Raw genomic sequence first — 27984 nt, forward strand, 5'->3', positions numbered from 1 at the left:
AGTGTATGCAGAGCCAATGACAGGCAGAGCCCAGGAGTCCTAGTTCAGCCACCATCCTCCTCCCTGCTGACTTCTGCAGTGCCAACACTGAGACTAAGCTGATACTCAAGGCTACTAACCACAGGTGCCTACTTGAATAAAATATCAGGGGGTTCTTGTAAGCCCAGCCCATCATAATCAATCACAAGATGCAGCATGCACGCACCATTTGAATGGCAATGCCCATTAACTCATGGGGGCGGCCTCGGATATTTTACTGGGGGAGCTAAAGGGACCTCAGGCCAAGGAATTGGCTCTCATCCTACCAACACCTTGGACTGCTCAGTCTTGAAACTGCCACAGTTGGAGGCAGCAATGCTTCTGAAAACCAGTTGTTGGAAACCACTGGAGCAGAGAGGGCTCTTGTGCCCAAATTCTGCTTGCTGCTTTTCTACAGGTTGGCCACTGTGAGAACATGATGCTGGACCATTGGCCTGATCCAGCAGGCTTTTCTTGTGTATGGACTGAATATAAGAAGGCAGTTGGGTGGAGCTGGCTGAGGTTGGTAGGATGGTGGCCTATTTGCAGGGCCGGCCCACCCATGAGACAAGGTGGGACAACTGACTCAGGTGGCAGGATCCACAAGGGCAGTGGATCCTGATGGAGACCTTTCTCCCCCCCCCTTTGTCCCTGATGTTGATTTCTATTTTCCTCCTTCTTCGCTGGCAGGGAGGGGGATGCCATTGTGTGGTTCACCTCAGGTGCCAAAATGTCTTGTGCCAGCCTTGCCTATTTGCCCTAAAGGGTTGGCTGCAGCTGATATTATGATAGGGCTTATAAGAGCATCATTTAAAGCACACAGAGATACAAAACAAGGACCTCTCTGGCAAACTGTGTAAGAGGTCTGGTTCACAATTATGCAGGATCCAGAGTCTGTTCAATAAAATAAAATCATACATTTGGAATGGCCAGATGTTTACATGTCGGAAAGCAAGCCATGTTTAGGATCAAGTGCAGGGGTCAGCAAACTTTTTCAGCAGGGTGCTGAGGGTCCACTGTCCCTCAGACCTTGTGGGGGGCTGGTCTATATTTTTTGGGGGGGGGGATAACGAATTCCTATGCCCCACAAATAACCCAGAGATACATTTTAAATAAAAGCACACACCCTACTCATGTAAAAACACCAGACAGGCCCCACAAATAACCCAGAGATGCATTTTAAATAAAAGGACACATTCTACTCAGGAAAAACACGCTGATTCTCAGACCGTCCACGGGCCAGATTTAGAAGGCAATTGGGCCGCATCCAGCCCTGGTCCTTAGGGTGCCTACTACCCCTGATCAAGTGTGTCTCCCAGATAAGATTATTGGGTTGGGTGTGACTTGGTTGCCCACTGAATTATTTTGGCCTAGTTCAAAAGAGGCTCTCTAGACGGCATCCCTTCCAATCCCGAATTCTGGTCAATGTTGCCCAGCTGTGAACATTGTCTAACCTTGCCCTCGTTCGTCAAAACGGGAAAAGAGAAACAAATGATCAAAAGGGCAGGGGCATGGACGACTGAGCTCACGGAAGGCTGACAGTATCATCAAAGAATCATAGAAGGGACCACGAGGATCATTTAGTCAACGCCCTGAGAGTCTCATGCTCTGCCTGCTGTGCTATCCCAGAGATGGCTTGTCCGGGAGCGGTAGTAGCCACCGTGTGAAAATTTGGCAGCAGCACCACCGTCGTCAACTTTCTGAGTAGAAGAAGAAGTTCTGGGAAGCAGAAGTGGGTTTCCCTCTAAAAGAAGGAACGTCTGGCAGGCGTAGGGTGAACTCGTGCGCGTGCATGTGAGGGGTGGAGAGGGAGAAAGGCGAGGACGAGAGATCAAAAGAAGCAGACAGAGCCTCGAGGTCGAGGATGATCAGCATCCAGGCAGTAGATCTGAAACTCTCTTTCTGTCTCCTCTTCAGCGCTGCTAGCCACGTCCCGTGCTTTTGCCTCCTGTCTGGAAGTCTCCCCCCCCCGCCCCGCCCTCTCTGCCTCGGAGTTGGCCCGCCCGTTGCCACTGGAGGGATGTGCTGCTCGCTGGCCTTTGAGCGCTGCCCTTTAGCTGCTCCGTGAGTTGCCTGGCAATGAGGCGCTTGCGGCTCCGCCCATCAATCGGCATCTCGAGGCGGTTGGGCTTTCCCTCCTCTGGGCACGCTGGGCTCGAGATCACCACGAGGGTTGATGGTGTTCCCATCGCTGGATACGGACATCGCTTTTCCACTCCTTGCATGCCAGCATTGCGGCCTGCCTTCTGGCTCCTTGCTATTCCTTCCTCCTTGGCTTCCTTTAAAGGACTCCTCCTTGAGCCTCACGTCAACGCGAGGGTTCAGCATCCGCAGCATATGCCTGGTGGAAGGTTGTGATGTGGGAGAGGAGGCTCCCGAACATGCACAGAGCGCGTGTTTTCATTCGCTACTCACAGAAGGTAGTTAATTAACTCCCAGGTGCATCTGAGAAAAGGCTATTTCGGGTCCGGTTAATCCAGTGGTTCCCAAAGTTGGGTCGTCAGCTGATTTTGGACTACAATTCCCATCATCCCTGACCACTGGTCCTGCTAGATAGGGATGGTGGGAGTTGTAGTCCAAAAGCAGCTGGAGACCCAAGTTTGGGAAACACTGGGTTAATCTACAGTCCTGCAGTTTTCAACACCTGGAGGGGTATGTTTGTCGGGATCTCTTGGGGACCTGCAGTGGATCGCCAAGGGTTTCTGACTCCCTTTTATTAGCAATATCAACAAAATGGCTTCTCCCACCTACATAAGGCTGCTGAAATGAAGAAAGCTAGCCAGGGCAGGCGTAGAATTTTGTGCAAGAGAACGGTGATCTCAGTTCAGTTCTGGTACTGAGAGCATTTTCCTGGGCTCCGAATGTGCTCAGAGTCTTGGAATTCTAAAAGACCTGGCTCTGGTTGGTAAGATCATGGGCTTCTAGTGAAAATCAAAGATCTGACAAGCCGAAGTCTGCCCTCCTCTGAAAGTACAGAACGGGTGTGCACGAGAGAGGCTTGAGACGGGGACGCAGTATGTACTCTGCCATCTCAAACGGAAATCCTTCCTGTCCCCGTGTTCTTTCTGCTACATCGGAGTTACTCTCCTTTGAGTTAAGAAGGTGTAAGAGAACCTTCGGCGCTCCGGGTCAACTACAGCTCCCATCAGCCTCAGAAAGCTAGGCCTATATCTAGGGATGAAGGGAATTCATGAACATATGGAGGGCCAAAGGCCTCCCACTTCTGATTTAAGGCAAGGGTAGTCATGTGTTTGGACCACAGTGCCCTAGCCAAGGTGGCCCGTGGTCAGGGATGATGGGAGTTGTAGTTCAACAGCACTTGGAGGCACAACGTGGGCAATCTCTGATTTAAGGCACATCCCATGACACCAGAACCATCAAAAAAGCATTGTCGGGTGCTAGCAAGCCTAGTTTCAGAGGGAATCTTCTGTATGCTATAATATGGATGGACCCTCAGCTCCCAAACTGCCTGGGAGTATCACTCATGCTTCTGAATGGCACACCACCTGGCTTATCCCGCTGTCACCACGATGATTTGATAGATGGAAAGGAAATCACCACCAGAGAAGGGAAGAAGGGGACGTCGCTGGTTACCTCCAGCCAAAGAAAGAGCTGCATTGAGGCAGATTTGCATTGTATGGCTAGCCTCCCGCCCCCCGACGTGGATAGCTTTACCACCCAGTGGTCATAGACAGCCACTCCATATGCTCATCTGAGGAAGCTCGTCCCGATTGCTCTAAAGGGCAAAGAGCAACTCGCATTGCAAATCTTCAACTCTGTCCTTTGCCTAGGAGGGTGGGGCGTGGAGAGGCGAGCTGGGCTATCAAAGCATCAACTCCTCCTTTGGGGCCCTGGAATGACAGCTGCTACCCCACCCCCTTCGGTGCAACGCCATTTCCTTACTTTTGAGTTGAGGCACCCAGTGCAAAGTCAGGTGACGTCACTGAGCTGGGACTGTCCCTTAATAATAATTTTAACAAGAATTTTCACGTAGCGATGGTCTCCCGAAGGAGGAGTGGCGTGCAGTCCTCATCCCCCAGACCCCAGTGACAACATTATTGTTTTTAGAAGGGTGGGTGGGAGGTTTGCATGGACGTTGCTTGCTTTCCCATCCCTTTACCTTGTTGAGAAATATTTGATTCCTCAACTGCACACGTGGAAATGTATGCAAGTCACCAAGGCAAAACAGAACAACTCCCCGCCCCATCTTACGCCTACGACTCCGATTTTTCCCCTTTAATGCTTTTTAAACAGGACAAATCAAACGCTCTTCAATTACCTTTAAGCGAGCGATTAATAATTAGTCTGCCTTAGTATCTCCTAATAGGGCATTTTGCATATTATTGATTGACTCTTCGCTTGCGCTGTATGAAGTGCGGCCAACTATCACTGCGGGAATCATACCTGACAGAGAATCAAAAGTTACAATCCTCTTTACAGAAATATAAAACGATCCTTATCAAGAGGCAATTAACTGGGCTGTTGTCTCTCTCTCTCTCTCTCTCTCTCTCTCTCTCTCTCTCTCTCTCTCTCCATTGGATCGGTTTTCCTCTAAAGCCCAACCCTTCCAGTCCAGTCTACAAGCACATCTACACAACCGAACACACATTTTATCAGTGGAATAATTCATCCAGAATAATAGCTACCTCTGGTTTTGGGGGTTTTCTTTCTTTCTTTTTTTACAGTCACTAACAAGGGCCGGGATCTCCATTCAGAATCTTCATGATACAGTACTGAAAAGGCAGAAAATGTTTCCCCCTTTAGTCATGTGTGCAATAAAAGGGGGAGGGGGGAAGGGCGTTGGGGGGGGAGGGAGCTAGCGTGCGTTCAGAGGAATCTAAGCTGCACTAAGCAATCTTTCCTGTGCAACTTCCAAGTAGAAAGGTGTAGTCTGAGTCGCCTTTCTGACTGGCCAAGGGATTCTCGTTCTCTAGGACTTGCAACCGTGAGTCCCCAGATGACTACTCTACCTTAAAACTCGTGATTAAGGAGAAACTGAATTCCTTGCTGTGTTTAAACACCCAATTGAAGCCCAGAGATTTTCTGCGGGTCAGGTTCCTGGCCGGGTTTCAATTTGGGGTGAGTTGTGGACAGTAGGATGGGGTCTACTCCAGCACATGGCAGAGCTGAAAATTGTTAGCACAAAACTCCCCAACTAGCGGAGTAGAACAGAAAGAACAGAACTTCAGATCATAAGCAAGCGTGAGTGTGTTGAGGGGGGGGGTGTAATATGCTAAGCGCGGCCACACACACACATGCGCGCGCATACATACAGTGCTAAATAAACATTTAGTGTCCTAATGCTAAGCCTCCGGGAATGCTTGTAAAGTTCCCTACCTGCCTCTAAAACGAGCGACCAATTCGTCTGCCATACTTCTTTCTTTCTTTCTTTCCTTTTTTCCTTTTTTCCTTTTTTATTTTTCGCAATAGCCTTGCCTGGGAGGACTCGAAGGCTGACCTGCAGAGGGCAATCGTTGGACACGGATGATAACAAAGGCAGCTGGGGAGATTAGGCTCAGGCACGTGGCTGTGACCCAGGACTGCTGCGTAGGTAGGCAGTGGTGCTTAATTAATGGATATTGAAACAAAAGATGGGTGTGTGTGTGTGTGTGTGTGTGTTTGTCTTTAGGCTACGTTTTCCAAGGCTAATCTAATTCATAACCGTTAGGTTTGTTCTAAAGAGATTAACCCAAACTTTCAAGACACGGGTCCAGTCAACTCTAGAATTATCCTAAACGGTTAATTGTTTACTGGAATATTTAAAGACGGTCATTTAGATGCACCCCCCTCTTCTTTTTTAGTTCTCTGCTAATCAAATAGGGAGGAGTGGGAACTGACAAGAATCTTAATTGCTTCAGCCATTGGCAAGAGAAACGTGTGGGCTTTATATAGGGACGGGACACCCCCCTCCCGTCTCCACTCCCTCCCCCTTCCAAAGCAAGCAGTGAACCACGTCCCAATTCCTGGTAATAAATTTGCTGTTTGCTTCCTATCTGGCTATTGTCTCCGCTTTTAGAGCGGTTCACCTTTCCGTTTCAGCACCAGGTATGTGGACAGCGACACGCTAATTTGCATATCATGCTCAACTCCCTTCTGCCGTCCGCTTTAAAAAAAAAAAACGCGTTCACACGAAAATAATATTCGCGCTCCGTGTTTGTTTGTTTGCTTATTTGTTTTTTAAAAGACTCTTTTGGCTAACTTGTTTTTTGAGCTGCTGTAGTGTAACCTGCTCCCACCCCATTAACGGCGTATTCATTAGAATAGAGGAGAGGAAACAGTGTGTATTCCTTCCAACTTTTTTCTGCATCCTTTATATATTTTAACAACTAGCCCAAACGGACTGGAAGCTGCAAGGAAATTTGGTGGTGGCAGACTGTGTAAATGCTGTTCTAAACACACACACACACACACACACACACGGTCTCCCCCTCCCTCCCCTGTCTGAGCCTTAGGAAGAACGGGTGGGAAACCCATATTTAATCAGTCCATGTCCAAATTTCAGTGATCGGAAATGTCTTTCTCAAAAATAATCCCCACTGGGAGGTTGAGTGGGGGGAAAGGTCCCGGGGTTTGCTGGCAAGAAAGCGACTTTGCGTCAATCCTGATGAAATTAGCAGCGCTGAGATTTTAAGAGACATTATCTGGGTGTGCTTTGAGCGCAAGTGAGATTGTATAGATTAAACACACACACACACACACACACACACACACATCATGAAAAGAAGGGCGCCTAACTTCTTCGAAAGGAGCAAGACCCTGTAACAACCATACGTTCGAGACCGTTACAGTCCCTAAAGAATTGATATACATATCTATTCTTACAATACAACGTGCGGGGCTTGCTAGCTCTGGTTCAAGAGCATGCATAAACACACACACACACACACACCGCCCTGCTAAACGGTTCTGCTCGACACATGTTTGTTATCAGAGGGAAAGGCTGGGAACACAGAGCCATTTTTCTCAGCAGCTTCCCTCCCCCTTCCCCCCTTTTGGACTGCACGTTTACCATCATACCACCCAGCATCGGTCCTTTCCCAATAGGAAGTCATGAATATGAGCTGTATGAAGCCTGCACGTCAGATCTTCCTCAATTAATCCACCATTAGCATGCTTGGGATCTGGGGCTTGATGGCTTAACAGAAGCTTCGGTGGCTGCTGTATGTGCTTGGCCATCTCCAATTAAGCTCTGCTCAAAATGAACTCGGCAAGACCAGCCTTTCCTGAGCTGTCAGTGACTCCCGTTTTTCCTTATTTTAACGTTTGTGTGTAGTGGCAGGCGACAGATGGTGTAGATCAGATCGATTTGATTGCATTAGGCGATTTTTTCTCTCTCTCTCTCTCCTTCTCCCTCCTCTTCTCTCTCTCTCTCTCTCCCTCCCTCCCTCCTCCCTCCCACCCCCACCATCACTTCTTTTCTGGAAGCTCGCAGCATCTGAAAGGCGATCGTCGGGGACTTGGAGAACACCAGCATCCGTGAGGTGGGAAGGCAGCGGAGCACACAAAGCCAGCCAGAGGCGCCGAGGTCCCTTTCCCAGGGCTTGTTAACACTATAATCCGGCACCAGGAGGGAAGGCGAGAGTGCGGAGCGGGGAGGGGGGCAGCTTTCCGCTGCCCAGAGCTTCTTTCCCTAGCTCATCAGATGCCTCCCTGGGTTTTACACACAGTTGGAGTTCGGCTCGAAACCAGGATTTAAAGGGTAAGCGCTTCAATAGAGGTGGATTTCTGGGAGTTGCATGGGGAGGAAGTGGCGAGGAGTGACTCTCTCGGCTCTGGAAAAGGAGGCAGCACTTTAATCAAGATAAATATTTCTCTGATTAACCCCCTGCGTGCACTTTCACCTTATCCTGCCTGGTCCACAGTTCATATAAGTCATCGCATCCCTGGCTTATATTGGCAGCGTTTCTCTTCTTCTTGGCAATCCCTGAACTGCTCTAAAGCTTTATTCTCAATTGCTGGCAATGGCTTGCTCATCTCTTCCTAGCCCCTCACCCTCCCACCCACCCCAAATCAACACAGAGAAATATTTGACATTTTAAGCGGAGCCTTCCTTGCCTGTTATTCTGATCGGTGGTTTTGGAAGGGCTCAATCCCTCCAGTTATTACGGTAGGGAGGGAGGAAGATTCTAATCAACATGGCTTTCCATGAACAAAGGTAGTTAATGCTGATGCTGAGCGTCGCTCCGGGCTCCAGAAGCTGCAAAAGGTATCGAAGGAGCAACAAAGCGCCAGAGATGGCACTGGGGTTTGTGGTGTGGCATGGCGTGTTTGTGTATGTCTGTGTGTGAGAGAGAGAGCGTTGAGGGGTGGGGTGGCGATGGAGCCGACAGTTTAAGGAGGTTTGAATAGAATATGCGCCCAGAGGCAAGCGATCTGGTAGGAAATGGTGTTCTCGTTAAGTCCCCGTGCCCTGCCTGAAGGAGGGACAGCTGTTTGTTGGCTTAGGGCTCATCAGAGCTCTCTCGCTGGTGCAGCGGGGAGGGATTCCCCAAGGACGGAGCTGTCCACTAGCCCCGGTGCTGAACTGCCTTCGACCATTTTGGTAGGTGCTATCCAGCAAGGAGGGCCGTGCACAGTAATCACTGCATTGAAGCGGTCAACGGGCGCGACTGATGGAGCAAGTTTGGAAATGGGCGCTTGATACTCCGGGGTGGGGGTGGTGAGTTGGGGCTGATTTCTCAGCCCGGGGAGGAAAATCGCCAAAGTGCATTTTGTTATGCGGGCTTCTGTGTTTGGGGGTAATAATAGTAATGCTACTATTGGAAAAGTTTGGTTATCAACCCTCAGCCTTTCCACTACCACGAGTTTTTGGCACGAGGGGATTCTCGGACACGTTGTTTTCTGAATTAAGGCGAGAGAGATGAGGTGCCTCAAACTGGTGGCGTGTTGACTTTCGTCAAGCGGCTTTTCTGGCTGAGAGTTCAGTAGGAGGACAGACTGCCCCCGTCTCTCTTCCTCCCCTGCCCGAGCTCTCTGTAGTGTGTCAATCTTCAATTGTGCACAGCGGAGGGAAAGGAATCTCTGTGTGTGCTGCTGGTGGTGTTTCTTTTATAGCTGTTATTCTCGTAGTGCAGCCTCAGCCTTCTGCCTTCAGGTGGGTGAGAAACGTAGCTGAAAACTGAAGAGAATGCGTGGAAGTTGCATGTTTCATTATTTTTTAATGATTGAAATTATTATCTGTATCGTGTAAGTAGTTTGGGATGTTGTTGGTGTTGGTGGGTGTCTATATGCATTTTTTAAAAAAGAAAGAAGCAGTTATTCTTTCTAGGTCTTTGTAATGATCTGGTATTAAAGCACGAGCTGGTCCTGAAGGAGGAAATCTGGCAAGAATAAACGCAAACATCTTGTGTGAATGTCACTTGCAATCTGATATACAAGCTGGTCAGTTACAGAGCTCTCTAGCTAGACAGATGCCTTACAATGAGTCTTGGTGCGAGGAAGAGTGCAGCACCCACCCACACCCAGTCTTCTAGCGGCGCTTCTTTGTATTTTGCAGCCAAGGCGGAACAAAACCATCCCAAACTTACTGTGCGCTGGGATTTTTAAAAAAATATTTTTATTTTATTCTGTTTGCTCCTTTAGAGGAAACCGAATCCTAAACCCTTATCCTCAGGGGCAACCGCTGCAGGTTCGACAAACAAAGACCTCCTTTACCGCCCCCACTCTGGCTCTTGATTGTAGAGTGTTCATTCACACGTTGTGTCTGACTATACCAGCATTGCAGGATGAGAAAACTTTTTTTTTTGTAAAAAAGAAATGTGAATGGATCCGTACAAATGTACATAGGGACGGAGTGAGAAGGCGAGAGACAGGGGAACTCGGTTAAGCGCTTTCACTTTGGAGACATGCTGGCCAGACCGTAAGGCGTAGAGAGTATCCCTAGGATGTGCTATCACGCGTTTATCAGGCGATCTCAAAAACGCTGCTTTAAGAAAACGTCAAGCCCTCGCCACTGAGACCCAGCTCTTTAGGGGCACGCGGGAAAGGAAAACGGATGGTTTCTATTTTATCTTATATTACTGCGCTCGGAAGGGACTTTTAGCCTTAGGTTATACAGCATGCGAGAGGCCTGGAGCGGAGAGGCACTTGCTTCTCTCCGACAGCTCCAGGGGCGCCTTCTAGCAGCTGACAACGGCGGAGAGAGTATGTTTTTTGTTTATTTTCCCCCGCGAGCCGGGACCTCTCCAAGCGCCTCGCTGAAATTCTCCCGGGCGTGCGCGGTTTTCTTGATCAGATTTCCACCCATGCGCTCTTTCTCACCTTGCTAGTCTAAGCAAACAGCTCGGTAAGACTTGTGTGCTTAACTGTGCGTCTCTTCTCCAGAAATCGCGTCGGCTGCCATGAAGAGCCGTTCAGCGCAACCCCAGGGAGAACTCGAGAGGGGGGAAAGGATGGCAGACAAGCCCAGTAGAAGAAGCTGGAAGCTGGCCAGGTAACGCTGGGCGGACGGAGCAATGAATGCATGCAGGGATGCATGCATGCATGGATGGATGGATGGATGGATGGATAGACGGAGCAGTGAATGCGTATAACGGTGCTTTGGAAAGGTGCATGCGGCCGGCTTCCTGGGTGCACAGTCTTTGCATGCAGCTGATGCGTCTGTAACGCGCGCCTACGTCTTTTATGCGGATAGACGGTCTGTGGGGTTTGATAAGAACATGTGTGTGTGTGTGTTGTGTGACACGCAAGCAGGCTGGATTGTCAGCTCGGTTATTTATGTTTGCTGACGGGGTATCCAAGCACGTCTGGGGCATTCGTGGACGGGGGCTGTGCAGCGCCCAGGTGGATCCAGATCAGCCCCGTCCACGCGTCGCGTGGGAATACGGCTGCCTCCTCGGAGGAGCCACGCATCTGAACGTGGCGTGGCAAGGCTCGTGTCTTGATGTGGCCGCATGCTTGCGGGGTGCATGCGTGTGTGTGTGCCTGTGGCCCTCGCCTGCCTGCTTGCCTCCGCCTTTGGACCTGGGCATCTGCCCTGCTGCCAATTGCTCTCGGGAGTTGCCCTCGCTCCAGTCCTTCATGGCTGCCTCTTCTCCTTTGCCTTGCCAGGGCCCCGGAGTCCAGCAGCCCTGCGTGGATTTGGGATCATCGCTCGCTGGGCGACTCTCTCTCGGATTCTCCTCCTGCTCCTCCTCCCGTTCCTCTGGGCCACCGGACGTACAGTTGTGGATTTATTGTCGCGGTGCGTGCAGCTCCAGCCTCCTCTTCGCCTCCTCTTCCACCACCACCGGCGCCAGCACCACCACCGGCTTTCTGACTCTCTTCGGTGACGGGTATTCTTGGGTGGATAATACGGATTACGTTGTTATTGCTTAAGAATACGCGTAGTCGAGGAGAGTACTCGCGGCAGGCGGGTGGGCAGCGACCACCCACCCCGGTTGGCTCCTTAAACGGCTCTAGTTGCCAAGGTAGCGCATCATTTTTTAAACATATATATTTAAATAATAATCATTATTTCATTTTGCTCTCGTACTTCCCTTTTCTCGTACCTCGCAATCTCCGGCTGCACCAGACCTCTCCACCCCTTCAACCGGGGCGGGGTTGCCTCACTGCAGCTTCCCACTCGGATACTGCGGAGATGGGAGGCAGGGAGGGAGGGGGGCGTCTGTGGAGTCTTGGCGTCTGCGCTCCGGCTCCGGACGTCCTCTTTCTTAATGCGGATTATTGACTCCCCCACTTTGTTACTTCTGATCCACTCCCAACCGGAGTGGAATTGGTCCGCCCGGGTGCCAGACGCGCAAGCGGGGATTCTGATCCGCCTTAAGCCATTGGGAGGGTGGAGCCGGGGCACGTATGGATGGAAGGAAGGGGTGGTGAGGTTGGGGTTGGTAGAGTGGCGGCGGTGGTTTGTCAGGATGGAAAGAAGTGGCTTTGTGTGTTTGCCCAAATGTGGAGTTGGGAGTAAATCTCAAGGAGGACTAGCGGACTGGGTGTTCAAACACAATTTGTACATTGGTATCCAGCTCTGCTTCCCGCTTTTGCCTGGCCCGGTTCTATTGCGTTTTTGGACAAGGGCTGCGTGCTCGGTGGGAACAAAACAAAACTTGAGGGACTAGCGACAGGTTTAATTCGGTTTAGCCCTGGACGCTTGGTTTCTCGCTCGAGGGAGGTGGGGTAGCAGTGTCACCCGTTCCTTCTCTCTTGTCTCTTGCGATGCGGTCCTAAACACGTTGACTCGGATGTCAACCCCATTTAACGCGTGTTTACTGAGAAGCAAATCCGACCTTATTCATTAGGCCAACTGGCAGCCAACTGTGCACAGAGGGACAAGCCTTAGTCTCTAGCGATCCTAATGCATGGGATTACAGCTCGATCTTTGAACTGTTTTCTTGGTAGTCTGGCCGAGGTCCTAGACTCGAAAGAGCCCTTTAAAACCGGCATAGGATCCGGCTGCGCATCTCACTGAGTTCTGTATGTGTATAAAACTGCAGCCTTAGAGAGTTGCTTCAATCCTTGCTACTAGGTACCTTGGTCAGCTCCACGGAACAGGGGTGAAGAAGATCCAAGCTTTTCACAATAGCAATTTTATATATAGTGCCATTTTTATACACTTCACGCGCACACGATCCGGAGTTTCAGTTTATTTTTAGGATCGTAGGGTGCGCAACATTGCGGCATTTTGATCGAGAAGTCCTCCCGCAGTGCCTCTGTGTAGACAGGCCGGGGCAGAGATTCTTTTGGACTTCCCACGCCGCGGTTCTGTAGGAAGGCTTCGGTGACCCTAATGAGTGCCCGACTGATGCAATAGCGAGCCGCTTCCCGCAGGCCTAAGGCAGGGTGTATATATCTCTCTATATAATAATTACAATTATTATTATTACTTTGCACCCAAGGCCGAGGCAGTAGGGAGAAATTTCCCCAAAGTAGAGCATGTGGCCTGCCCTATTGTAAAAGAGGAGGGATCTGGGTCCATCGCTTTCCTGCAGGAAAAAAAGGAAGCAGAGTCTGGGACGAGCTACCACACCCTGGGTTAGCATTTTACCACCCACCCACCCTCCACTAGCGACTACCATTTTAAATCAAAGCTCTGGACTCGCTTCTCTTACTACGCGGAAGAGGAACGTGATTATCTAACCAGAGAGAGATACAGACTCGAAGAAAGAGCGCCTGCTCTCCTTTCAGTTCTATGGTCAAAATACAATCCAGTCCCTAGTGATGTCCGTTTGGTCTCCCTCTCTTTTGATGTAACTTATCTTGTGGGGATGACGGTTCCCCCATAAGTAATTCGGGGGAGTCCAATTTGGGAGAGGGAGTAATTAGTCCAGAGCAATAGGAATATGCCCTGGTGTAGTTGAGAAAGTGGGGGTTGTTTATTTGTTCCAGATCCCTTTGTCCGCAATTCTTCGCCCCAGCAGCTATTAAATTTAACTCGTGGTCTGGCAATAAAAAACATACTGCGTAGTATGGTCGTTGTGTCAGTGTGGAGAGGCTTTAGTGGCACATTCACCTCTGGGTTCAATCCTGTCCCTTGCTTGCTTCCCACATCCGATCCATAATTTGCTGGTTGTCCTTCTCTCATTGTGGGACAACCAACTGGAGTAGAGCAACGCTGTCGAAGGGACTCCTCGCCTAAGTTCTTTCCGAGCCACACTAGAGCTCTTGCTGCGCGGTTCCTCCCCTTCCTCCCCGGTTCCAAGTAGCCCGTCTCTCTCTACCGCCTGGGTAATCTGCCCTTCTTTCGCAGTCAGTTGTTACTACTGCCCGAAGGCTGCCTTGTCCAAAGCAAACCCCATTGGTGGTGGGGGAGGGGGATATGCAATAAAACCAGGCGACAGCAAGAACGCCCCTCCTCCTCCTCCTCCTCCTCCTCTGACCCTTGGGATTCAACGGACGACTGACCCCATTCTAGAAGACTAGCCTAGCCGGGTTTGGCTTTTGCAGCCCAAATACACCACAGTCTGGGAGCATCCTGAGCACTCATTCGGCTGCAAGGCTAACCCGGCTTGTCCGGGAGTAAACCCCACTGAATTAAACAGGACTTTGAGTAGCTAGCCGTGGTTTTAGGATTACAGCCCGGGACGTTGATGGTGGCCCGTCGTTAGATACGTGGTGCCTTAGATGTGTGTGCGCAAAGAGAGAGGACGGGGATGGGCTAAAAGGTCGATCCGTGAGAAACGACCAGGATAAACTTCACAAAAGGATGTATCTGTCCAAACGTTTTAGTTACTACTGCTAGTATGGGCCTCCTTTCTAATCGTTTCTTGCAGCGAAAGCTGCTAGGATTCCTTCTGCATTTTTTTTTAAAATCTGTTGTATAATTGCTTAATTCACTCCTCTTCTCTTTATTTGTCCACCTGATCCTTGTGGGGGCATGGGAGGGGAGCCGCTGTTTATTTTAGCCCCCCCCCCCCCCGCTTGGAGAAATGATTGGTGGATTTTTGAACTCGCTGATCTGTATGTGGCGGAGGCTAAGCCCAGGCCCTTCTCCTAAGTCGTCGATTCCTCTGGTCAGTGGTCCTTATGAGTGGGTTGTTGGGAGATAGTGATGGTTCCATAAGTGTGTAGACGGCCCCTTAAGGGTCAATATTAGCAAAGCAAAACAAATCCCTGCCCCGAAGAATACACATTTCTTTTGTCAGGTGTCAGGAAGGAAACACCCGGGATTTGAAATCATGAGTGACGGGGAAGAATTGCTTCCATCTTAACAGCATTCTTCTTCCCCATTCCTGGCCACACCCAAGTTTCCTTTCGGCTGTGCCGCATTAGAACAGCAAAAGGAGCAGGAAATTTCTGGATAGGGGTGCGCAACAGAAAAAAGCACCCGCATCGCTTTCAACAGCATGTTTTTTGTTTGTTTTTTACAGTGCGGGGGCGAAAATAAAGAGGTTGGTAGGATTTAGGAGATCTTTGTTCCTCTCTAATTAAAAATAAATAAATCACAAAAGCCCATTAAAAATCCTGCCCACATGACGAAAGGGGTCAAAGGCGTAACGGAGTTAATCCAAGAAATGGTTAGGTGAAATTCAAAGCGCGTACAAGAATCAGAAAAGTGAGAGTACTCGAAATTTCCAATTTCCCTGCCGAATGTTGGAGCTGCCGAACATTCCAGCAAGAAGGGTGGAGTTGGTGAGGGGCGCGTGGGAGGGGCAAGGCCTCCAATGGGGACTGGCGCTTTCTCTTTCCAGTGGCGCCCCGTTTGGCTAGAGTCCCTCCTATTGCTTAGAGACGCCTTCTTCGATAGGGCGGCTCTTCCCAAATCGTGTGCGCGCGCTCGTGTGTTCCCCTTTCCTCTTCTTCCCTATATTGATCTTACATCTTGATTGATTGAACGACATCCTTCTTATTAACCCCCAGGTCCACGCAGTGGCAACGTATTCAAAAAGCGCAATTGAAATGTCTGCTAGGCGATTCACACCAAGCAATGGGCGTAAAGCAGCAGCAACAAACTTGAGTGTCACACCGAAAAAACCTGACGATTGCGTTTTGGTGGCTTACAATTCAAAAGCCTGAACAAAACCACACACAGAAAGAGATTTTTATTTTTTTAAAAGGAAGTAAAAGCATGGTCGCCTTGTGGAACACGGTAAATTAGGCAGCCTTGGAGCAACAATTCGTTATTTTCCATTTGTCAGTCCAGAAGCCCAGAGTTATCCTTTATTAGGGTGGCAGGTGAGGAGCAAGGAAGGATGTTACAGTTTCCAAATTCAGATGGGGGAAAGCTTTCAGTTGTTCAGGCTGGGCAGCTATGTAGGGTACATACTTAAAAAGCAATGTAGTGGCTCTGGAAAAAGAAGGTGTTGGGTGTGTCTTTCTCCTATTTTTTCCTTTCCCCAAAGATTTCCGGTCATAATTAAGTCATGGCCATTAGTATAGATGGCTTCTTAAGAGGATTAGACAAATTCATGGATATGGCTGTTAGTCATCATAGCTAAGGGCCACTTCACAATGATGTTATTCCTGCATGGAGATAATTGTGCAGAGGAAAGCGGGCAGAGAAACAAGATCATGTTTGCAAAGTGCAGAGCCAATGTTTATCGTAAGAGTTCATTTTATCATAAGAACAGATTATGGAGGGATATCTCGGGGAAGATGTGTGCAAAGTCCCACTGAGAATGGAACCTCCAGAGCCAAAAGCAGTCTACCTCTGGCTAACTGATGGGTCACAGTGGAGCAAACAACAGGAGAACGCTATTGCCATCATAACCATTTTGTGAGCCTTCCAGCGGCTTGCTACTGTCAAAGACAGAACGCTGGACTAGATAGGCCTTTGGTAGTTTATTTAGGAATTGTTTATTTAAAATATACATACCTCACTTCAGTTGCAGAGAATCATGAGGTGACTGACAGACAAACAAACAAACAAAAGAACACCAACAAATAAGATTATTATTATTATTGCTGCTGCTGTTACTACTGCCGGTGGCATTATTTATATATTACAACTGTTATATCAAGGTCCCTGCACTCAAGATGTTTCCAATCTAAATCCTGACAGTGGTGGAGACATTAATGAGAAAGGAAGGAGGAGAGAGGCAGAGGCAAAAAAACAAAAACAAAAAAAAAAACACGAGCAAGGGAGAAATCTGAGCAGATGCACTTAGACCTGCACTTAGGCTTGGCTACAGCTGGAAAGCGCTGAACTCATTCAGCGTTGTGATAAACCGACATACAAAGTAATGTATATAAAATACAGTCAGAGATTCTGCTTTGTTAGACTGTTGCCGTAAGCACTTAGTTATCTCAGTCTGAAAGCCAGATGTGCTTATTCTCCAAATCAAATTTTCGTGTTCCGTTTAATTCACTTTCTCCAGCTGGAGTTCTTTGAGCAGGAAGGATCAGCACATATATTATGTGGGAAGAGGGAATGTAGACCACACCCTGAACAGCCCAGTAGCCAGGCAATGGTGGATGCTGAGATGGAGAATTTGTAGCCCTGTTAGCAGGGCCTCGTAGTGGGACACAGTACCCCTCTCTCCCCTTAACCTCTGCAAGAGACATCCCTCATTCTAGCATGAAGCGGAGCATCTCTTTCGGACTTTTGTCCCACATGTATGTCAGCGGTGCACTTTTATACTACTAAAGGGAGCTGGTTATTCGTTTGATTTAAATGTCTCTTAAACATGCTTCACCAAGCGATTCCAAGGCAGTTTATAAAGGCGTGGTTAAAATGATTCGGACAACATAAACAATGCAATATTGAAACCAACGATCATGCATAAGAATACAGAGCAATATTAGAGGCAAATAGAAATAAACTAAAGGGCAGAGTAAAGGGTATTTTTCAAGTGCACCCAAGGAGAGAAAGGTCAGTGCTGGCATAAGAGAGCCCAGCAGTGGCTTAGTTCATGCTTCTTGTGGCTGCAGTTTATAGCTCACATAAATGATATGAAATAATTCCAGTCCAAATTAGGTTAGGACCAAACCTTTATTAGAACAACCAAAATTTCATAAAATAGGGTGCAAGCTTTCGCTACACTCAATACCTAATGAAGGGTGGGCCAAATTGCATTTCTTTTTTTTTGGGGGGGGGGGAACCCAGTAGTAGCCAAGTTAGCCTCTTCCATCATCATTTCAAAGAGATTCTTTACCTGAGTTCAATTTCATTTCTTCCCAGGTTTATGTAGCCAGATCTGTCTTCTTCCCTAAAATACATTTTTAACAGCTTAACGATGCTCCCGAACATGATTTTTCCTCTTCCCTCTTCTTCCCCACCAGAAAGAATGTGGTAGAAAAGGAAACATTGCTTGTATATTTTTGGAGATAAATTTATCTTTCCTTTATGAATCCTATTATGATTGTGTCGGCCTTTTTGCATTTAACTCTTATTCATTTTAATGTTATTCTTGTCAAGATCATTTAAAACTCTAAGATATATATTTAAAAAATCAAAGCTTTCTTTTACGTTTTAAGAAGCTGGTGGGCAATGTTAACCCGGATCAGTGTCCTATAGTGCAATCCTATGTATGTTTACTCAGAAGTAAATCCTGTGGAACTCAGTGTGGTTTGTCCCCTGGTAAATGGGGTTAGGTTTGCAGCCTTTAAGTTCCATGGCACTGCCTGTTAGCTAAGTACAGGTAGCAGCCCAAAATCCTCAGTCAGTAGGAGAACAACATAGTAAATGGGAGGCTGAAGAGAAAATGAGGCAGGATCTGAAAGATTCTGATTTGTATTACAAGCCTCTGTACACATCCTCTTTCTGGTGTCAAAAACACTACCTGGGCATCAAGTTCAACACAAAAAAGAGACGGAATATACAATAATTATTTGCTTTATGGTGTGGCTGTGTATCTTGTGGGGTTGAAGTGTTTCAGCCACTAGTATATAAGTTAGGTAAACATCTATTTAAACTTCTATTTCTATGGTTTCCTTGCTTAATATGACTAGCTCGTGGAATGAATATATATATATATATATATATATATATATATATAGTCTTAATGATAGGGGCTGATGCATTTTTAATGCCTGTACTCTTTGTGCTCTTTTGTTGCCGTCTAAATTAACATTTTGATGACCATGGGTTTCTTTCTCCCTTCATCTAGCATTTTAGAGATTGCTGCATAGTGGGGCTAGTAATAGCCGATGTATATGGCCTTCTTCAGAAATATATAATGTTGACAAATGCTCGATGGTGCAAAAGCAGCTAGAATTACATTCCCAGTGGCCTTGTATAATATATACCCTTAGCAAATGGCCTAGCTGCTTCTGGGATCTGCCATCCAGATACAATTTTAAGGAAACAGTAAGGCTCCTAGAATCCTAGAAATACAAGGAGCCTGAAAAGCCTTTGTAATCATTTCCACCCCCCACCCCCTGCAAGGGTATAAAAGACGTTTATGGTTTATAATACCTAATTGTTCCTCACAACGACCCTGTAAGGCGGGTTAGAAAGAGGCATAAGTCAACTGCTGATAGCTGAGTGAGGAACTGACTCCCCTCAGTGCTCTTGTCTAGTAGTAGTAGTAGTAGTAATTTATTTATATGCTGCCCATCTGACTGGCTTGCCTTATCCATTCTCAGCAGCTCCCAACAGAATACTAAAAACACAACAAAACACCATACATTAAAAACTTCCCTATACAGGGCTGCCTTCAGATGTCTTCTAAAAATCAGATAGTTGTTTAGTTCCTTGACATCTAATGGGAGGGCGTTCCACAGGGCGGGCGCCACTAACGGAGAAGGCTCTGTGCCCGGTTCCCTGTAGCTTCACATCTCACAGTGAGGGAACCACTAGAAGGCCCTCGGAGCTGGACCTCAGTGGTGGTGGTGATGCTCTTTCAGGTATATAGGGCTGAGCCTGTTTAGGGCTTTAAAGGTCAGTATTGCATTTGCACATGCCCAGAGCCCAGCATGGTGTGTGTGTGTGTGTGTTTAATGAGGTGGGAGTTAAGAGCCTAGAGGAGGGACACCACACTGTGAAACAGCAAAAACCGAAACACAAGTAGTCTAATGGGTTGCACTAAAAGTTAATTATGTAACTCTAATTCTTAAAAACTAAAAATAAATGCTAGATGCAGGGCAGACATTCAAGCAAATATTTGTAGTGGCTAGAACATTGGAAGCAGGGATTAGTAAGGGCATGTGTACCCTGTGATCTGCATTAGGGAGATACTTACTTCACTCCTATGATTAATGGAAACTAAGTGTTCAAAGAGGGACGCGGGTGGCGCTGTGGGCTAAACCACAGAGCCTAGGACTTACCAATCAGAAGGTCGGCGGTTTGAATTCCCGCACCGGTGTGAGCTCCCGTTGCTCGGTCCCTGCTCCTGCCAACATAGCAGTTCAAAAGAATGTCAAAGTGCAAGTAGATAAATAGGTACTGCTCAGGCGGGAAGGTAAATGGCATTTCCGTGTGCTGCTCTGGTTCACCAGAAGCGGCTTAGTCGTGCTGGCCACATGACCCGGAAGCTGTATACCGGCTCCCTCGGCCAATAAAGCAAGATGAGCACCGCAACCCCAGAGTCGGTCATGACTAGACCTAATGGTCAGGGGTCCCTCTACCTTTAAGCGTTCAAAGAAGGAGCTGGTATATCCAATAGGAAGCTGTGTCTCAGCATCTTCCACAAGGCTGCAGGCAAACTTCTCCACCTCCCCGAATCGAGGCTGGAGCTTCTGCGGCTAAATAGAAACAAACACACACATTTGTGTGGAAATCTACTTGCCTGTACCTACCCACCTCTAGAGAGCAGCCTGTTATCAACCAAGTAATAATATTGGAGAACAAGGGAAGCCAGGGAGTCCCATGCCAGAGCACTCTATCAAGCAAACAGACATTTAATAAAACCTGCAAGAGCAGCATGCTCCACACACTGCAAAGTGAAAAATCCTGTCCTACTGGGGATGCCACATACTCTGAGCTGGGCACAAATCGCTTCCCCAATTTATCATGTTGAAAGTGTTCAACAAGTTTTGGTGCTAACCTTTAGAACCCTAAATGGTCTCAGCCTGGTATACCTGAAGGAGCGTCTGGACCCCCGTCATTCAGCCTAGACACTGAGGTCCAGCTCCGAGGGCCTCACTGCGAGAAGTGAGGTTACAGGAAACCAGGCAGAGGGCCTTCTTGGTAGTGGTGCCTTCCCTGTAGAACACCCTCCCACCAGATGTCAAGGAGATAAAGAATTGCACATCTTTTAGAAGACATCTGAAGGCAGCCCTGTATCGGGAGGTTTTTAATGCTTGATGTTTTTAGATATGCTGTAAGCTGCCCAGAGTGGCTGGAGAAACCCAGCCAGATGGGCAGGGTATAAATAATAAAATTGTTGTTGTTGTTGTTAGTAGTAGTAGTGGCAGCAGCAGCAGTAACTATACAACTTTTAGAAGACATCTGAAGGCAGCCCTGTGTAGGGAAGTTTCTAATGTTTGATGTTTTCTTGTGTTTTTAATATTCTGTTGGGAGCTGCCCTGTGTGGCTGCGGCAACCCAGTCAGATGGGAATAATAATAATAATAATAATAATAATAATAATAATAATAATAATAATAATAATAGCATTTAGTTGTCCTGAGCCTGAAAGCTGAGTATGCATCTCTCCATCATCACCACTATATATTCCGTTTATGTCAAGGGTAGTGAACCTCCATATGTTGTTGGTTCTGCAACTCCCATCAGCCTCTCCCAGCATGGCTGATGTTGGGAGTCTTAAGCCCTACAACATTTGAAAGGACAAATATTCTGTAAGTTTGATCAATATTTTCTCTTCAGACGCGTGCCTAGTTGTTGGAAACCGCTGCCCCCTCTCCAATGAGTGCAGGCCCTGGGGTAGGGCACACACACAAAAAATCACCTATCAGACTAAGGAGTGTGTGACATATGTTTGTGTGGCAACACACCACTCCTGTTGCGGCAATATCAAACACAGGAGAAGCTTCCCGTCCTATTCACATTGCAGCACAAATGTGTGCAAATGCGTCCTTCCTCCTCCCCTCATCCGCACTGGGGACAATTTGATTACTTGGGTCAAGTAAAATGTAGTAATTTCTAATGCAGAAAAGTGATTTTTTTTTCCTGCAAAGGGCTGTGGGGTACTGATACATCTCCTTGCCAAGGGCACAAGGGACCCTAAGTACACCTCTGTCTATCAAACAGCTTAGGGTGCTAGGTGGAGTACTTATTCTACTGAAACAAACCTGAAAAGTAGGTATGAATGATTAGTTCATAGCTGAGTTCCAGGTCTACTCAGTGCATCTTGCCCATTGGTTCGTGGGCTTCTCCAACAGAAAATACGGTGGTACCTCTGGTTACATACTTAATTTGTTCCGGAGGTCCTTTCTTAACCTGAAACTGTTCTTAACCTGGAGCACCACTTTAGCTAATGGGGCCTCCTGCTGCCGCCGCGCCGCCGTCACACGATTTCTGTTCTCATCCTGAAGCAAAGTTCTTAACCCGAGGTACTATTTCTGGGTTAGCGGAGTCTGTAACCTGAAGCGTATGTAACCCGAGGTACCACTGTAATTCAGAATGAAGTCAGATACAGTGGAAGCATTCTTAGATCATTTTAGCAGAAATGGTCCCATAGAAATCAAGGCGTTTAGAGTAAAATGAATTGAAAGACGTCATGATTAGTGAATGAGGCCCCAATTTTGCAATTTGTTTAAGATAGTGATAATATAAAGGATTGTTTCTTCCCAGTACATTTCTCTAAAAAAACCCTAATGTATATATATTTGCTTCACAGAAAAATAAAATTGAACATATAGCCAGAAGAGTACACCTTTAATTTTAAGCAATCTGCAGTTTTGGTTGCTATATTTAAACATGACAAAGTATTACATCATCATAATTACTCTTATGCCTGAAATTTTCGTTATAACTACTCATTTTTTAAAAAATAAAATCAAAAGCCAAGATTTCACACAAGTCTGGGCATTTAACTAAAACCGAGCAGTTTTTTAAAAATCATTACACTGATTTATGTGTCCTCTTTTGTTACCACATGCATTTTTTTGATGCTTTGATAAGCATATCTCTAGCCATGCGACCCTATACTTGCCTGCTTAGATCCAGTGAGTTCAGTGAGGCTTACTCCCAGGTAAGTGAGTGTAGAATGGCAACCTTAAACTGAAATCTTATGTTTACTGTCTAGTGCGTAAGCCAAATTGAACACAATGGGTTTACTTTTGAGTAAGCATGCATAGCATTGCACTGCACTTTAAATAAGTACTATTAAATATATATTTATGGGTCAATAAAAAATATGTTGTAAATCAACCGTTGACAGAGAAGTACAACGTGTTTAATTAGTTGCATGGAATTTCAGCCCCTCCCCAAATATGTGTGTATGTGTATCACATAGGCACAACCTACATACATGAATATTTTTAAACACCAGTGTGGCTATAGTCATTTCACTCTAATGATGCACATTTGCACGATTGCAGAAAATGCTTACATAGAATTATGGCCTTCCTTATCTAATATCCGCGAAGTACATATTCTTCTCCTTGCTGGAGCCTTAGATCCTGCCAGTGCTAAGCAGTTCTGTCTAAACATTGTGTGTGCCCTGACCTCACATACAAACACTATATGATTCTCTCCTCAATAAGGATTCACATTACTCTTTCTCTAAAGTTTCAGGTGTTTAAGTCTTGGCAATCCTGTTTAAACTGCATGGCCATAAAGGAAGCCATTGTGCAGGAAGAATTTCCAGGGATAAATTGGTCTCTGTAAGGAAAGTAGACCCAATTTCTCAGTGAAATCCAAGAAAAGAAAATGTTCTGGCTAGGTCTTCTCATAACAGGATAGGCCACATCATGTGTGAGGGACCCTTTGCCCTCCAGAAGTTGCTAAACTGCAAATCCCATCATCCCTAGCCACAGGATGTTCTTGATTTGGCTGATGGGAGTTGAAGTTCAGCAACATCTGGAGGGCCACATATCTGGGCTCCACCTACGTGTTCTGGCCTTAAAGTTCTTCCTCTACTCTTCAGTATGATTGGCAGTTCAAAATGAAACCTAAAGTACTTGCCTTTAAGGTGCGCTAGCCCCACTAGAGTCAATGGGATAAAACAATCTTAAGTCAAATTCTGTTGGTTTAGCCACCCTCTATCAGTGGTGGAGTGGCGCTGTGGGTTAAACCACAGAGCCTAGGACTTGCCGATCAGAAGGTCAGTGGTTCAAATCCCCACGACGCAGTGAGCTCCCGTCGCTCGGTCCCTGCTCCTGCCAACCTAGCAGTTCAGAAGCACGTCAAAGTGAAAGTAGATAAATAGGTACCGCTCTGGTGGGAAGGTAAACGGCATTTCCGTGCACTGCTCTGGTTCACCAGAAGCGGCTTAGTCATGCTGGCCACATGATCCGGAAGCTGTATGCCGGCTCCCTCGGCCAATAAAGCGAGATGAGCACCGCAACCCCAGAGTCGGTCACGACTGGACCTAATGATCAGGGGTCCCTTTACCTTTATCAGTGGTGGACAGCTATGTGAGTGCAATTTTTAAAAAGAACCATATTTAGGAAATATATTAAAGAGCATATTGCTCCTGGTTCTTTACACTTAACTTCTGTTTTTTGCAGTCTTGATTTAGGCACAGTTCTCACTGACCTCAGCAAAGGCTGCAAGATCAGACCATAATCGGTATTCAATAGCCTACACACGCCGAGTGCAGATTTGTCATAAACAACAGCTTGTATATGCAGCTTAGCAATACAGCTTTGGCACAGAAGCCGTGTTTTCCTTGGGGGCCAATCCAGCTCCCCTTCTACATCCAACAACACTTCCCATTGATTTCGAAAGGGATTTTAGTTTGCACCAAATGTTCATGTGCAGATTTTGTATCAAAACCATTCTTGTAATAAACGTCTCATGTTCCTGATGCTGGCAAAGCTTTTATTTAGAAAAAAAAAAAGGACAGAAACCAACTCCTTGCACATTTGCATTGTTTACTGTGCTACAAGAAAAAATAGCAAAGAAACTTAAAATGAGTACACATCAATCCATACCTTTGCATTTTTAAAGGCTGCATGCATGTCCTTTATTATAACATGGTGGCTGCAAATCAGTGCAAATTTTTTTGAGCGTAAACTCCACTAAATTTAGTGGGACTTGTTTCCGAGTCAGTGTGTCTAAGATTAGGTTCTACATTGTAAAACCAAGCGAAATATTAGAATGGCACCAATGTGCTTTTCTAATTTATATATTGACCCTCGTATGCCCACCAAAACAAATTCAAATATTTAAATGCATAAGTATCAACAAGATCAATCTTAGTACAAAGAATGCGTGTATCCGCAAGTCTATGAAGTAATTGTTTCATTATTTGGCCATCCTTCAGTATTGCTAGCTTTGAATACAGATAAGAACTGTTCAAAGAATCCTTGAGAACTAGAATTGTAAACACAATATTCAAAATAGCCTGGAATTAGAGACACTGAGAGCTGTTACTAACTACCAGGATATATTCGAAACTCAATTATGGAGGGACCGCTATATTTCGATCACCACGTAGTTCTGAATTCAGCATGCATTCCATATGTTCCCAGCAAAGCTTTTCCATATATGTAAGCCTTTAGTTGTTGTGATGCTTCCCAGGCCTTTCAAAGAAATGTCTCTGCACAGGTAATTTCTTTTTAGATGTATACTTAAGATTAAAATGTTAAGCCTGAGTTCAATAAAAGGGTGTATCATACAGGTATGTTCAGTGGTGAGCCAACATTGACTACATCTCCCTTGCTAAATGTATACAGTACTCAGCAGCAAACCCAAGTTTGCTCCTTTGGTATGTGTGAAATGACTCTGAGTTTGTCCCGTGTTCAAAATCAGCAGCCATATAATGCAGTAGAAGAAATTATGGGAAACTGCACTTTACAGAGTAATGTATGAAAAATACTTGTCTCAGATGACCCGCAAGACAGAGTACCGATAGGTCAGGATAATGTTTTTGGAAGGCTCAGGGAGGACACCAGTCAGAAAGCTGGTTAAGAACTTCTGTTTGTCTTAAACAAGAACATAAAAGTAACAGGGAACACCTGACTCCACCCAACTATAGCTAAGTCCAGAGCCACCTAGTGACTAAGCTGTATAATGACACTATCCACCACCTTCCCCAACCTTTTGTTTTAATAAACAATACAATAAATAAGTACCACTGAAATATCTGGTGATTCAGGGGTTCAGCCACTCATCTCTTAAATTCTGGAGGTTTCTGAATATCTTGGCTGGACTGAGCAATGATCTGAGTAGTAGCATTGCTGTTAGTCTTAAAAGATGGCTCAGGCAGTAGATTAATTTGGGGTTTCAGGTACTTCTTGGGCATTTGGCAACTGCACCTTTTCGGGAACATTTTCCTTGTTGTGTCATTTCTATCACCAGACCACCAGACTGTCTACTTGGCTTACTTGTAGCATTTGATTAGACCTAGATGGTCTGTTATTTCTTTCCTGATAATTTATGGTGTAACAATACAGTTCCCTTTTGTTGTTAGGCCTTCCAGTTCACTCAGTTGCCCATAGTCAGCACAGTTCCTAGTAATCTCTGAAGCACTGAGAAGCCCATCCTGATTAGATGTCATGTGAGACTTCTTGAAAGTCTGAAGCTACATGAATGGCTGCTTATATCTGATTAAGCCTATTTTCAGACATTGATAAAGAGGTGGGCACCACACGTTCACCTAACTTGTAAGCATCTACTTGAATTGTGAGGTTTTATGGTAGGATGTTTGCTACGAACACTTCTCCGGGTTTGCTTTTGTCCCATCCTGCATGAGTAGTGTTCTAAATACTCTATTTCGCCTTTATGAATAACATGCGTCTCCTCATTTACCTTGAGTCCAGATTCATGGATCCTTTTCAAGCCAATGGTCAACATTTTGTCATGCCTTCTCACTGGTGTGCCATGAATTAAGATGTCAGTCAAGAAGACAATGACTCCTTTTACGTCTCTGAGGAGTTCTGTCATCTTCCTTTGAAAGAATCTTGAAGCACTTTTGATTCCAAATGGCAGGCATTGAAAGCAAAGTCTCCCAGAGGGTGTGATAAACATAGTCAATTTAGCACTCTGGTTTGTCAAAGGAAAAGATTTGGAAAATCTTACCACTTTTGAGAAAAGACCGGTTGGAAGTGCTCCCCCCCCCCCCGACTACAACTTCATTACTTTTTAAAAGATCTACACAGATTTACATTCCCCTCATTTCTTGATGTTTGGAACCATTGGTAAATAATGTAGAGTTGGTAATTTTTTAAATGTTTGTTCATCCTTCCCACCTCGACACACCTTATGGAATAAGGAAATGGGGATGCCGTGGGTTGCTTTTCTGCAGGATCACCTCTTAGTAGACCAGAGGTTTTCAACCATTTTGGGTCCGCAGCTCCCTTGACCAACTACATTCTTTCTGCGGCACTCCTGGAGGGCAAAGGAGCCCAGTTATGTCACCCCTTACCTGCAGAGCCGGAAGCCCCTCACCCCTTTTCGAACACCTTCTCTTGTGGAGTGTTCCCTCAGCCTCCTCTCCTCTCCCCTCTCTTGGGAGTCCCATGGGAATCTGCTGCTGCTGCCCTGGTCTCTGAGCCACTGCCACCCCAAAAAGAGGTGTCTCCTCACAGTGCCCTACATAAGCCTGGGAAGCACCCCCTGGCCAGCCCCAGAGGCACCATTCACCTGCAACAAACAGCCATTCAAGCCTTTGGGAAGCAGAGACCTGAGAGGGCATCAGAGGAGGGAGGGAAGGAAAGAGGGTCAGAGGCCAGTGTTGCCGGCAGCACCCTTGACCATCATTCAAGGCACCTGAGGGTGTCACGGCACACTGGTTGAAAACCACTGTAGTAGACCATTGTCTCCAAACTTCTTCTGATTATCTCACTGTTTTCATTAGTCTCAGTCTTGGAGCTTCTCCATAACTGATGTGATTATCCAGCTTAGGAGCTTGTAGCAAACATACAGTGAATAAAAACTGCTCCTGAGTTGATTTTGAAATTAATAGTTAACTTTATTCTCTAAGGAGGGACAATGTCTTCATAAAATGTGGTACCTAAATTGTTGTCTGCCTCTGTTGTTTTGCTTTTGGGGCAATCTGGATATGACACATGATAGCAAAATGCCTGCTTTTGAATATCACCTGCAAGAAACTTAGGAAGCTGCCTTAAAGCAGGTCAAACCAATGCTCCATCTAGCACAGTTTTGCCTACAGTGATTGGTTGTGGCGATTCATGGTTTCAGACAGAGAGATGTTACTTATAGATGCTGGGTATTGAACCTAGGACCTTCTGGCTGCAAAAGTGATGCTGTACCACTGAACTTCGGCACTGCAGTGTGCTCCTTGAGCCAGACAAAGCCTTCTAATCGATGAGTCTTTCTACATCTTCTGCATGCAGTCTGAAAGGGTAGGACTTTTTGCTGCAGGATGCTTTAAAAATGTATGGACTTCTTTTTAAAGGCTTCCTTCTCTGTGACTTCTGTCAGGACTATCCTTTTCAAAATGGCTGCTGTCATGGTTTCTGGTGTTTCGTGGAGCGGAGGTTAGTTACCTCTTCCCAGTCGCTCACACGTTCTCTGTGTTCCCTGGTCTGGGCTTTGATCAGCTCAGACTGCCTTGCTTTC

General features: G+C 46.5%; 1 long non-coding RNA gene across 5 annotated transcripts in view; it reads left to right on the plus strand.

Annotated features, from left to right (window-relative positions):
- Positions 1 to 5397: 5397 nt before the first annotated feature.
- The window catches only part of LOC310710368, a 79327-nt gene continuing 56740 nt past the window's right edge, over positions 5398 to 27984 (plus strand). The window contains exons 1-4 of one of the 5 annotated variants that reach the window (XR_014527980.1): positions 5398 to 5569; positions 7444 to 7717; positions 10342 to 10450; positions 11068 to 11426. This is a non-coding gene — a long non-coding RNA (uncharacterized lncRNA). Of the gene's footprint in view, positions 5570 to 7060; positions 7718 to 8101; positions 8225 to 8342; positions 8561 to 9443; positions 9647 to 10341; positions 10451 to 11067; positions 11427 to 27984 lie in introns of those variants that run through there. The other 4 variants (XR_014527981.1, XR_014527982.1, XR_014527983.1 and 1 more) reach the window with 4 other exon arrangements.

Source organism: Podarcis liolepis, assembly GCF_965112155.1.
Source record: "Podarcis liolepis genome assembly, chromosome: 6".
In the NCBI taxonomy this organism is placed as follows: Eukaryota; Metazoa; Chordata; class Lepidosauria; order Squamata; family Lacertidae; genus Podarcis; species Podarcis liolepis.